The sequence below is a fragment of the Haliotis rufescens genome, unplaced genomic scaffold (assembly GCF_023055435.1).
Source record: "Haliotis rufescens isolate VD_foot unplaced genomic scaffold, xgHalRufe1.0.p SCAF_4, whole genome shotgun sequence".
Lineage (NCBI taxonomy): Eukaryota > Metazoa > Mollusca > Gastropoda > Lepetellida > Haliotidae > Haliotis > Haliotis rufescens.
The window spans coordinates 52,847,364-52,860,930 of NW_025964112.1; positions in this window are offsets into that span (position 1 = coordinate 52,847,364).

The window sequence follows — 13,567 nt, forward strand, 5'->3', positions numbered from 1 at the left end:
ACCAGCACCAGCACCAGCACCAGCACCAGCACCCACACCGATCACCTACAGAGGGTCGGAATTCCCTGTGCAGTGTGGAATCCCTCAGGAGTGCCAGAATCTCATGGTAGTGGATTATGGTTCTTGGTGTATCAGCACCATGCCCGTGCTCGTTGGTTTTTAAGATCTGAATCACATCCCGAGTTCCTCCCACCTCGAGCTGACACGCCGTGACAAAACGACAACGAAATCCGGTGTACTCTAGGGTGATCGCTCTTGTTCAGTCTGTCATTAATAACTAATACCTGCAAATTACAGTGCACCCAAAAGCAGCTTAGCATACCGACACCACTATCGACTTGGTTTTATCAAGTGGAATAATTGGAGAATAACCAACGAACTTTGAGGAATTCCAGATTATCTGCCCCGACCGAATGAATGCTGTCCAAAAGTTCATTCATTCACGGGTGCTATTCTATATATAGCCCTGGACAGTGGTCAAGCCGGCCTGGAACCTGTTCCACAAACCGATCTTAGTGCTAAGTTGGTCGTAACTCCCATACTTTATCATAGGCTTACGATCAACGTAGCACTAAGATCGCTTTGTGGAACGCGGTCCTGGTCATCACCGTGGGTAGCCTTTCTGTCAGACCATAGAGAATAAATTAAAAAAGGAGTCTAACCAAAGTCTTGAATGATTTGGCAAGTCTAGATTGCCAGAAAATCAGGATTGTTCAGGGCTCCATTTGAATGTTTATTTATTTATTTATTTATTTATTTATTTATTTATTTATTTATTTAAGATAACTTTATTTCTGAGATTAATGTCAGTCTATACCGTTGGAAGCATCGAGTGATTGTATCGGACTTTCGTGACAGACGAATGTCATGGATCTTGCGACATTTATTTTGCGAACGCTGGTAAACACACGCTTGCTCTGCAGACACACGGAGCCGTAAACAAAGAATTGGGATTGGAAGGAAGCAGCACACTGTCCTGTCGATAATGAACAAACAAGACATGTGCATGCAGTTATTCTTTTTTTCTGACAGCGAGTCCTTCGCCATAACAGGGTCACAGCCATTTGTGTTACTGTAAACGTTTATAATACAAAAAGTGAAGATCCGTGTTGGAATTGATGTTTAGCAGCCCATGCTTGTCGTAAGAGGCGACTAACGGGATCGGATGGTCAGCTTCGCTGACTTGGTTGATGCAGGTCATCGTATCCCATTTGCGTAGATCGATGCCCATGATGTAAATCACTGGAGTGTCTGGTCCAGACTCGAATATTTACAGACCGCGGTCATACAAATATTTAAATATTGATGAGTGCGGCGTTAAAACAACACACACGCACACACACACACACACACACTGGACCAGTGGGTGATGAGAGAGCAACGCACCACTCCATGAAAGCAATCATCTGATCCATTCAACATGTTGCTGGGGACCACTTTTAAAGCAGAATCCCCAAGCGGGGTTTTTTATCAGGTAGACCAGCCGTCGGTATGAGCCAAGACACGCGTAGTAAAGTCGCGGGAACACCCTCAGATACTGGCCCAAAAGGTATGCTCCTAGCACTTCATATTGGCGCAGCTAACACATCAGTCTCCCCAAAAATATATACCGCCGTCCGATATAATTTAAACAACATAATTTTACTCCGCTGTCATAAAATAGTAATATTGTCCGATGTTATTTAATATTCTTTTTTTTCTCTCTTTTATTGTTTTTAAAAAAGAAGTACCTGTTACATAAAAAAGGTATACTTGACATTTGAAGACATGCCTGCCAACGTAGTCAATAAAAACGGTCCCCAAAATTGTGCAAAATAGTAAATGCGGCACAAACAAATTTTCATTCTTTCACTTATTCGTCACAGCGTGCACAGCCTTACTTGTTCAACAATATCCACCGATAACCGAGACGCACGTTGCCGTGTGTTAGAAGGGAGGTAACTCTTAGATCCTTCGGTAGAAGCGTTGAGTTTATGCACAGCGTACTCATCTCGAGTTCAAACCTGACATATATGTCACAGCCACCGTGTGTTGGTCAGCAAGTCATGTTGTCAGGGTTCTGAGTTTTTACAAAATATACAAAACTGAAGAGTAATTCTTATTTTTTGTGGTTTGGTAAATGGCTTACACAGCTATGCTGTTATGAACTCGTCCGTGGTATGGTCAAGTTTGAGAAAATGTATAAGATATAAGGACATCATATTCCACTCTTCCGTGGGGATTCCCAATCAGGAAACATGCCCAGGACCCCAGGCTTGTTGAAAAGGTCGAGTGAGTGAGTTGGGTTTATAACGCCGTTTTTAACAGTATTTCAGTTATATTACGGCGTGTCAGCTTAATGTGGGAGGAAATCCCGAAGTGATGCAGGTCTCAGACGTTTACCACTTCAGTGAAACCCATGAGCACGGATATGGTGCTGACAAACCTCGAAACATAATCGGGGCGAACCGGGGTTTGAACCCAAAATCATAGGTTTCGGGCGTGCCCAAGGGACGCAGCTCTACACAGCTAATCGCGGCGCCTAAACGACTGGGCCACTCGTGCCCCCTGAAAAGGTCGAAGTAAATGAGGATTTGGTGGTAACTGTGTTTTCGTGCCCCGATTCCGTTGCTCATACTATCAACCCTGGTTTGTCTGGTCCAAAACCAATTATTTATGTACCCTGGTAGATGGATGTAAATTGCCGATCTCTGACATACTGTATCACTCACTCACGAACTCACGCACGCCCGAGCTCGCGAGCTCACGCACAAACTCAAGAACTCACTCACTTACCGTACAGGTTGTTCTATGTTATTGTCGGTCGTAAAAACATCATAAAGATCGAATATTCTTCATCGCAACGCAGTTATATTCGTAATTCTGTATCCTGTCGATATTCTGTATGCATGATGGACCGCCTCCGTGGTCTAGTGGTAGAGCGTCCGCCCGGAGAGCGGAAGGTCCGGGGTTCGATCCCCGGCCGCGTCATACCAAAAGACGTTAAAAGATGGTACTTGTTGTTACCCTGTCTGGCGCTCGGCATTAAGGATCTAAAACAAGGACTGGTCGGCTCGGAGTCAGTATACTGTGTCTGAGTGGGGTATTCATGTTAAACTGCGGCATGGTATCTCAGTGAGCTAGCACTATAAATCGGCATCAGTCCGGACTAGTACAAGCAGCCACACAAACACACACACGTGCATGCACGTCGCTATATAAGTGCAATAATCTTGGACGCGACGTTAAACCCCATTTCACCTCACCTAACCTGTATGCATAATGACTCTTCACGCTTCACCGGTTCCGCCGCCAACACCCCTAAGAAACTGAAACATTCTCGGTATAGTTCCTTTCAAAATCTCTCAAATTTAGAGCCATCTCGAATAGCATTTCAACATCCCTCAGCTTGAAAGACGGTGGAGTATGGGTGAGATATGGATAGGGTCTGGTGTGGGTGAAATCGAAACACTTTATCTGTTTTTATGTTCGCCTTTATTCTAAAAAGTATCAATTCTGCACAAAATACCATATAATAAAGTTATCAATCAAAATATTCTAGATGGTAGGTGTTACCAGATATTCTCGATGCAATATTAATACCAAATAATTCCTTGTCCAAAATGCCAGTCTTCTTACCTCAATACATAGGTTTCTATTCAACGTCGAGGCGTTAGTGGGGTTTAAATAAAGTTCGCAACCATTTCATTTAAAAGAAATCTTGTTTATTAAGTTATTTTAAAAAAGGAAGTTATTTTGCCTTTTTACGTCGCCTAAAAAACGACAGTTTTTCAAAGACTGAGTTTCTTTTGTTTTACATTTGAAAATACTGAGGTGGTTTTCATTGAAATGAGGATAGTATTCGTGTCTTACGTTTCAATGAGCTTGGCAGTTCCGCGCTGAATTATCTCCCCTTTTCTTTCTCGTTTTCCACAATGGATCTTTTAAGGTTGTTTTCCTCAGTCCTTTACAGATTCCCAAAACATTTGTTTTAATAGTATTTCTAAACAGTAGATATCAAAGATTCACTTGAGTGTTTGATTAACCTAGCAATTACCAAGTTCCAGGCCTGTTTTATAACGTGTATTATATTAATTTAAATTTTAATAAATACCATGTCAGCGCTAGTTATTTACTCATTAAGGAACATCATTGCAAAGTTCAGCCCATTTTAAAATATTTTGTTCCCAAATATATTGTCAATACATTTAAACGATAACGTCTCTCGCAAGTTCTTGAGTGAGTGAACGTAAGTATGTGAAGCGCCCGGCAAATATACTCCATATATACCAAATGACGTGAATGAAAATATTGCATACGGCAACAACAGTACAATATTGTATCTTCGTGATCTATATGTATGTAAAAAGGTAAGAGGTGATTGTGATTCATGAATAGGTTATTATAATCACGTACTTATGTACCAACCATGACAGAAAAGAAATACCTTGAATAAAGGTGAAATAGGGTTTAACGTCGCGTTCAAGATTTGTGCATGCACGTGTGTGTGTGTGGCTGCTTGTACTAGTCCGGACTGATGCTGATTCATAGTGCCAGCACACTGAGATACCATGCCGCAGTTTAACATGAATACGCCACTCAGACACAGTATATTGACTCTGAGCCGACCAGTCCTTGTTTTAGCCCTTTAATGCCGAGCCCCAGACAGGGTAACAACAAATACCATTTTTTTAAACGTCTTTTGGTTTGACGCGGCCGGGGATCGAAGCTCCGGGCGGACGCTCTTTCACTAGACCACGAAGGTAGTCTTCAATTAAAAGCTCTTGTGAAGAAAATCTAAATTTTGACAGTGGTAGTAGTAGTAGTAGTAGTAGTAGTAGTAGTAGTAGTAGTAGTAGTAGTAGTAGTTAGTGAATGAGTATTCCAGTTATATCACGGAATGTCAACTTTATGTGGGAGGAAAGCATGGCTTTTGTTTGTTTGTTGTTTAACGCCGCACTCAGCAATCTTACGACAAGCATAGTCGCCTTTTACGGCAAGCATGGTAGACCTATTCTACCCCGGATCTTCATGGGTCAGGAAAGTCTGAAGTGACTTATACATTGTGTTAAGCCCATGATTGGTCGGGGTATGGCGATACTGTTTGATAAATGCCGTTATTATTACTAGACATATCACCATGCATGGAGGGATTCCGCAATAGATTTTTTTGTTTGGGTTGGTTGTTTAACGCCGCACTATATGACGGTGGTCTGTAAATAATCGAGTCTGGACCAGACAATCCAGTGATTGACATCAAGAGCATCGGTCCGCGCAATTGGGATCGATGACATGCATCAACCAAGTCAGCAAGCCTGACCACCCGATCCCGTTAGTCGCCTTTTACGACAAGCATAGTCGCCTTTTACGGCAAGCATGGGTTGCTGAAGACCTATTCTACCCCGGAATCTTCACGGGTCACCTGGTGAATTAGCAATACCTGTATACTCATGATTTATTTTTTTAAAAACCATCAAACCAATCTATAGAAATGTAGGTATCGAGTTTAAGTGCAAATGCCTTCTAAAAAGGTTAAAAATAGTAATGTATAAATATCCATTTATTTGGTCGTTCACCTTTCTACCAAGCCATTCTTTTGTGTTTTATTCGTCTATTTTGTCCTCTAGGAGCTAAAAACGAAGATAATTAATGCATAGACGCTAACAAGACAATTAATAATCCGTCACTGCCAAGACTAGTTCTATTTTTTCGCTTTATACCTCCTGTTATTAACGTTACACCACGTTGCCTGGCAACCGTGGACCATGGGACGTCGTTTAAGAGAGAAATAAGTTTTATTGTGAATGCTCAAGTGTGAAGTGACGGAAACATGGACTGTCTTGTTAAACTGATACACACTTAACGATCGTTCCGTGTCCGATGAGCGTGAGGTTACAGTGCTTGGAAAGTTAATAACACGAGTGTACCAGGAAGTCCGACAGTTAAGACAGTCGTGTCCCACATATGATCTTTAAGAGGACAGCAGCACCGAGTTATTTCCTTGACATGTGTATATATAATATAATAGTTATATATAGATAAGTATTATAATCGTTAGGCAAATATCCTCTACTATCGTGAACCGTCGTAAACCCGGACGGTACTAGTCCTCCCAAAGTGGCCAGATAACAAATCAGTAATTATTCAGTGATTATTGTTTTTCGCCGCTTTTTTAGTTTTCAGGTTGGTGCGCCAGAAATGGGCTTTATATATGTAGGGAATCGAGCCCTGACCTTCGGCGTGACAAGCGGACACTTTAACCAACCTGTGTGATCGTAGTGTGAGTGAGTTGGGTTTAACGCCGCTTTTAACAGTATTTTTGTGATCGTAAGTGGCTATCCAGATGGATAGGGCGGTCAGGCTCGGATACTTGGTTGATTGTGGTCTTCGTACCTTGATGGAAACCCGTGAAGATCCGGGTTAGAATAGGTCTTCAGCAACCCATGCTTGTCGTAAAATGCTACTATGCTTGTCATGAGAGGTGGTTAACGGGATCGGTTGGTCAGGTTCGCTGACTTGGTTGATGCACGTCATCGTATCCCAATTGCATGGATCGATGTTCATGACACCAATCACTGGATTGTATGGTCCAGACTCGATTATTTACAGACCGCCGTCATATAGCTAGGAATATTGCTGAGTGCGGCATTTAACAACATAAAAACAAACAAACCTAAGTTGATCCCCATGGGGGTCCTTCTCCCTCGATCACCCAGTGTATATATTACACACGCACACACGCACGCACGCACGCACGCACGCACGCACAAACACAGCGTCAAAGCAGTTGGGTTACGGTGTCATGCCTTCAACCAAGTCACTGAGCATGATCATCTGATCCATTAAGACGCCTCCGACAACAAGCAGAGGTTACTGGTGACCTATTCTAAACAGGAACTGCGGAAGCAATCCTCAAGCGGTCAAATTACACATTAATTCATGGAAATCCGAAATTTAAACACGCCTCAAGCAGATTGTGTGTATATATTAGTGAAGCATCTCGCCGCGTTGTTTGATGCACGTCACATTTTTAGTGGGGAATTAAGACGCTCAGACGTGTTAGCATATCCAGGTTACAGCCCATGAATATACATGCAATGCAGAAAACTGAACTTGAACTTTCTCCGCGAGGGGCGGGTCCACTCAACCGCCCAACACGCAGAAGTAAATAATGGAAAAGTGTATAGTAAATATCCTGTTTTCCGCGGCACTTACAAAATTTAACGTGTGTGTGGGTGTGGGTGTGGGGGGGGGGGGGGGGGGGGGGGGGGTTGCTTATAACAATACACGAGTTCATTTTTTTTGTTAGAGGTCGAGCGGCACTCACCAAACTCAACTCAAACGTCCATGAAACTAAAACAATATACTGCACAATATACACAAGAGAATACGGACAGTCATGTAAATTAAGTCCTGGGCACTTAGATAGATTAATTTACACATTGGTCTTGAAATTTGACAGGGAGCTTTTTTGGAGTGGGGTGATTTATAGGGCGAATGGCATACGAAGCGCTTGAGTAACAAGCAAACGTTGATGGGAAGGAAGCATCGACGCGGCGGCAACAAATTATCATGTCTTTATTAAAATGCCTGCATATTGACTTCACGCCCTACAGCATTGTTGACGTAATGCAAAGACCCTTGTTGACAGCATTTTGGACGTAATATTCATTTGTTGACGTCATTGTGTCAGTGTTGACGTCATGTTGACTTTTTTTATCTTACGGTTGGTTTGTTTGTTGTTTAACGCCGCACTCAGCAATATTCCAGATATATGACGGCGGTCTGTAAATAATCGAGTCTGGACCAGACAATCCAGTGATTAATATCATGAGCATCGATCCACGCAATTGGGATCGATGACATGCATCAACCAAATCAGCGAGCCTGACAACCCGATCTCGTCAGTCGCCTCTTACGACAAGCATAGTCGCCTTTTACGGGAAGCTTGGGTTTTTGAAGACCTACTCTATCCAGGATCTTCATGGGTCTTATCTTACGGATATAGTTTTGAATATACATGTAAAGGACAACTTTACCACTACCGCTACATTATACAGTTGATAATAAAAATAATTTATTGCAATCTTGTGTCTATGTCACCTAATGATTTTACGAAACTCGCGTCACACACACACACACACGCACACACACACACACGTCATAATGTCTAATGTCTATGATCTGATCAATAGGCTATGTTAAAAATATGGGACTCGCGACTCAGACCACAGGGGCACTAACAGAAAACGGGAGGCGTGGGCGACCGGACAGGCCTCCAGCATGTAACGCATATACACCGAAGTCTTGTCTATTTATATACGTTACCGGCTGCAGGCACAACAACGCCTCCCGTTTTGTTTTTAGTGCGAGTCCCGTGGTCGTACGGCGAAGACCTTTTGTTTAAAGGGCGGGGTGGAATTTTATCAAGCTGATCAATAGATTTGGTGTAACTGCCAATGCTATTCATCACATCAGGCATTAATAACATGTCGTTTTTAGCGACACTGCATCAGCCAATGGAAAGCATTTCTAGCTTGTGGTTTGTGGAATCCTAATATAAGGTGGAATCAGAATAGGATTGCTTTAAAACACCTGTGTCAATGTGAGTGAGTGAGTATGGTTTTACGCCGCTTTTAGCAATATTCCAGCAATATCACGGCGGGGAACACCTGAAATGGGCTTCATACATTGTACCCATGTCGGGAATGGAACCCGGGTCTTCGGCGTGACTAACGAACGCTTTAACCACTAGGCTACCCGACCGCCCCCTACAGTAATATGAATGAACCCGGTGTTCAAAAATATGATATCATTAAGTTGTTTCATTTAATTGTGTTCAATGTTTTGCTGAAATTTCCCAAAGATGTTTGAAATATGTTTCAAATAAAATTTACCTTTTTTAGTCATTTGTGTTGTTTGTTAAAAAGTACATTGCATTTCAGATCACTACATCGTGACAGTTTTATTTGAATCATGAAAATAAAGTTGGGGACAAGTGATACTTGTACAAATATTTGTACAAAAACCTGGTTCTGTATAATTCAAGAGATAAGAAACACATTCAGAAATTGTATGCAAGTTATCAGATGTGCGTGTTCACAATAATGAGAATTGGACTTTTTTTAAATTCAGCATTGATAAGTTTTGGATTTGGGGCTACACAAAATGTACATGTTGGAAAAAACGTTCATATATTTGCAAATATTTGAACAAGAGTCAGCCATTGAGCCCAGTTGAATTTCTGTACATTGAGATGTACAGACAGTAAGTTTTGATTGTTTGTTGTTTAACGCCGCACTCAGCACTAGTTTTCCAGCTATATGACGGCGGTCTGTAAATAATCGCGTCTGGACCAGACAATCCAGTGATTGACAACATGAGCATCGTTCAACGAAATTGGGATACGATGACATGCACCAACCAAGTCAGCGAGCCTGACCACCAGATCCCGTTAGTCGCCTCTTACGACAAGCAAAGTCGCCTTTTTCGGCAAGCATGGGTTGCTGAAGACCTATTCTACCCCGAATCTTCACGGGTTTACAGATGGTAAATACAACATCCATGGTGAAAAGATCACCTTGGGCCATGGACTTACTCCTAACTTGATTTCCTGTTTAAGTTTGAAAAATAAAGCTTTTGTTCTCATTTACGGTAAAAGGTTGTATGTTTTATGTATACTTAATCACTCCGAAAGTTACAAACTACATAAAAATAAAAACGTTATGGTCATATGAACATGTTTATAATAATTTTCGTAATATTGACTCTCACTCTAAATTATAACATTTCCAGTGTTATATAGCGCCCTTTATGCAAAAAGTCCCGTGTGCAAGAAATATTTTAACATTTGTCGAAGAGTCCGAGTCTGATGTATTAGGTATCTATTTAAACTACGAGTTCCAAGGCAAAGACTTATACAGAGAAATTAGACTCCGGATTCAGAGACAGAATATGTCTCTAGCGTCCCGGTGTTCGTTAGTAGTGAGAGTATCTTTATTTGTGTGTTTGCTGTTTAACGCCGCACTCAGCAATATTCCAGCTGAATGAAGGCGGTCTGTAAATAATCGAGTCTTGACACACACTCCCAACAACCAAATAAGAAATAAGTACTGAATGTCGATAACTATCGACGAGAAGCTCTTCATATCGTGAGGTGGCACGGGTGGTTAGATGTGTATAGCTTATTAGTTGTATGTGTCGCTTTACAGCTGGACACTAGTCAGTGAGTGAGATTGATTAGGTATGGCTTTATGCTGCTTTTTACAATATTACAGTTATATCACGCATTGTACCCATGTGGCGAACCCGGATTTTCGGCGCATGCTTCAACCACTGGGCTAACCCACCGCCCCTAAAGCTAATGTTCCGGATATTACTCATCCACGTTTGACCCGAGAAGATCCGGGTGAGAATATGTCTTCAGCAACGCGACTAACGGGATCGGGCGGTCAGGCTCGCTGACTTGGTTGATGCATGTCATCGTATCCCAATTGCGTGGATCGATGCTCATGATGCCAATGACTGGATTTTCTGGTCCAGACCGCCGTCATATAGCTAGGAATACTGCATGCTGAGTACGGCGTTAAACAACAAACAAACAAACAAATTATCCACGATAACTTTCATGAACCTGGGTTGGATTCCACACGTTGCAACACTGTGTAAAGCCTCATGTTGGTATTGCTGGAATATTAACCACGCGAAACCTCACTCGCTCAAACGGGAATGAGTTTTTTTTGTCACCTTTTTGAATATTTTACACCACGGCCTCACTTTAACCCATTGTACTCGGAATCGAACCCGGGTGTTCGGGTTGACAAGAGCTTTAACCGCAGGGCCATCCTTCTGGTCCATCAGCGTGATATCTCATACACAGTACATAGTATGGTGATGGGAAAGAAACTATTTACGTCCTGGTCACGTGATGAGAGATACGCATGGATCATAACCATTGAAGTTATATATATATAGCAGCAGGATTTCCCAGCGGACGGAACTGAGATGCTATGCGGTACTATTGTCGTCCCCTGCACGAGATTCTGTTTCCTCCACCCACTATGTGACAACAAATCAGTGAGTGAGTGAGTATAGTTTTACGCCGCTTTTAGCAATATTCCAGCAATATCACGGCGGGGGACACCAGAAATGGACTTCACACATTGTACCCATGTCGGGAATCGAACCCGGGTCTTCGGTGGTACGAGCGACGGTTTAACCACTAGGCTACCCGACCGCCCCGACAACAAATCAACGAGAAAACAACAGTGTATATTAAAGGGACTCTTCGAGATTCACTTCAAGGCCAGACCCACACACAGTTGCCTTTCAGATTGCGATTCATGTTGTTTGTTTGTTTTTTGTTTAACGCCTCACTCAACAATATTCCAGCTATATGACGGCGGTCTGTAAATAATCGAGTCTTGACCAGACAATCCAGTGATTAATATCATGAGCATCGAATAACGCAATTGGCGTGCATCAACCAAGTCATCGAGCCTGACCACCCGATCCCATTAGTCGCCTCTTGCGACAAGCATGGTTGATGAGGACCTATTCTATCCCGGATCTTCACGGGTCACGATCAATATATACATTGTGCCAGGGTTGTAGTTTTGTAGGAGAAATCCACAAGATCTTAAGTAATGAAAAAAAAAACGTTATCCCTTTTCGAATGATTTGTCAGGTATATATTTACGATCTCCCCGTGAAGATTCGGGTTGAGAATAGGTCTTCAGCTTGTCGTTAGAGGTGATTAACGGGATCGGGTGGCTAGGCTTGCTAACTTGGCTGATGCATGTCATCGTATCCCAATCGCTTAGAGACTGATGCTTATGATGTCAATCACTGGATTGTCTGGTCCAGACTCGATATTTACAGACCGCCGTCACATAGCTGGACTAATGAGTGCGGCGTTTAACAACAAACAATATATTTACGATCACCAAGCAGCGGCAATATCCACATAGGTGTTTCTTTTACGAGTGAACGCACAAACGATTGCGGGATACATATTTAACTTTTTCAGTGAATTCATATTAAATGCTTGTCGTAAGAGGTTTGTTTGTTGTTTAACGCCGCACTCAGCAAAGTTACAGCTATATGACGGCGATCTGTAAATAATGGAGCTTGGACCAGACAATCCAGTGATTGTGACAATACATTGAGATGTTGGTTAGGCTCGGCAACTTTGTTGGTGTCATCGTATACCCGACGGCATGGCAAGATGTTCATAATATCAATCACCGCTTGTTTAATGCAGACATCGTATAGCTAGAATATTGGTGAACAAAACAAAACGGTAAAGAGAAGATTAAATAGAGGAAAAGATTTAAGGTTGAATCCTCATTAAAATGCCCCACAACTTGCAGTTAGCTGGTATGAAATAGTTTACTGTCCGACAGCACAGCTTTGACCACTGCAATGGGAATCACGGTTCTGTGTGCATGTGTCCCTTGGTCAGTGCCCATGCTATCAATCAGTGGTTTGGCAAATTAAGACGCGATTGTATGGCATTTTGAAGTGAAATAATTTGAAACTTGCTGAAAATATTCCCTCACTCACAATGTTTGACATTGTATCCAAATTTCGATCGATGCTCAGGATGTCAATCACTGGATTGTCTGGTCCAGACTCGATTATTTACAAACCGCCGTCATATAGCTTGAATATTGCTGAGTGCGGCGTTTAACAACAAACAAACACAATGATTGATCGGATATCATAACAAAACTGCATTGACGCATGAAGAGAAATAGAGTGAGTGAGTGAGTGAGTGAATTGGGTTTACCGCCGCTTTTAACAGTATTCCAGTTATATCACGACGCGTCAACGTATTGTGGGAGGAAAGCCCGAATGATGCAGGTCCCAGACGTTTACCACTTCGGTGAAACCCACGAGCAAGGTGATGGTGCTGGAACCATAAGCGGGGCGAACCGGGATTCGAACCCACGATCCTACGTTTCTGGCGTATCCAAGTGGCGCAACTCTGCGAAGTGCGGTGCCTAAGACGACTGGGTCTCCCGTACCCCCGAAGAGGAATAGAAGAGCATACAGTATACCAGGTATAAGTATTGAATGAAAAGGTAAATGTATAGGTAGTCTTATGACTCAATAAATCGCTCGTCACGTACAAGAACCAGGTTCGAATCCCCACATGGCTACAATTATTTGTGTCCCTCGTCGTGATATTGCAGCACGGGCAAGTCTTAAATACATACCCATTAACATAATAGTACTGCTACATTTACAATTTGTAGTTATTTTAATAATACACAGCATCCACGTACAACACACAATGTAACAAGGTCTGCATGAAGTACGACATTGGGAATTTATCTACCACGGACGTCCCACGTGCGACCAACTGCCTTACAATTGCAATGTACAGCATGCATAGCTGAAGCATGGTGTTGTTTCTCTGAACTGAGAATAGAAAAAAAATGATAGTCCTCTTTAACTCTTTAAGTTTACACGGTGAATTTATTCTCGTATTTCTTGGCATATCAGTAGACACTCCAACTGCAATTAAAATGGGGTTTAACGTCGCGTCCAAGATTATTGCACTTATATAGCGACGTGCATGCAC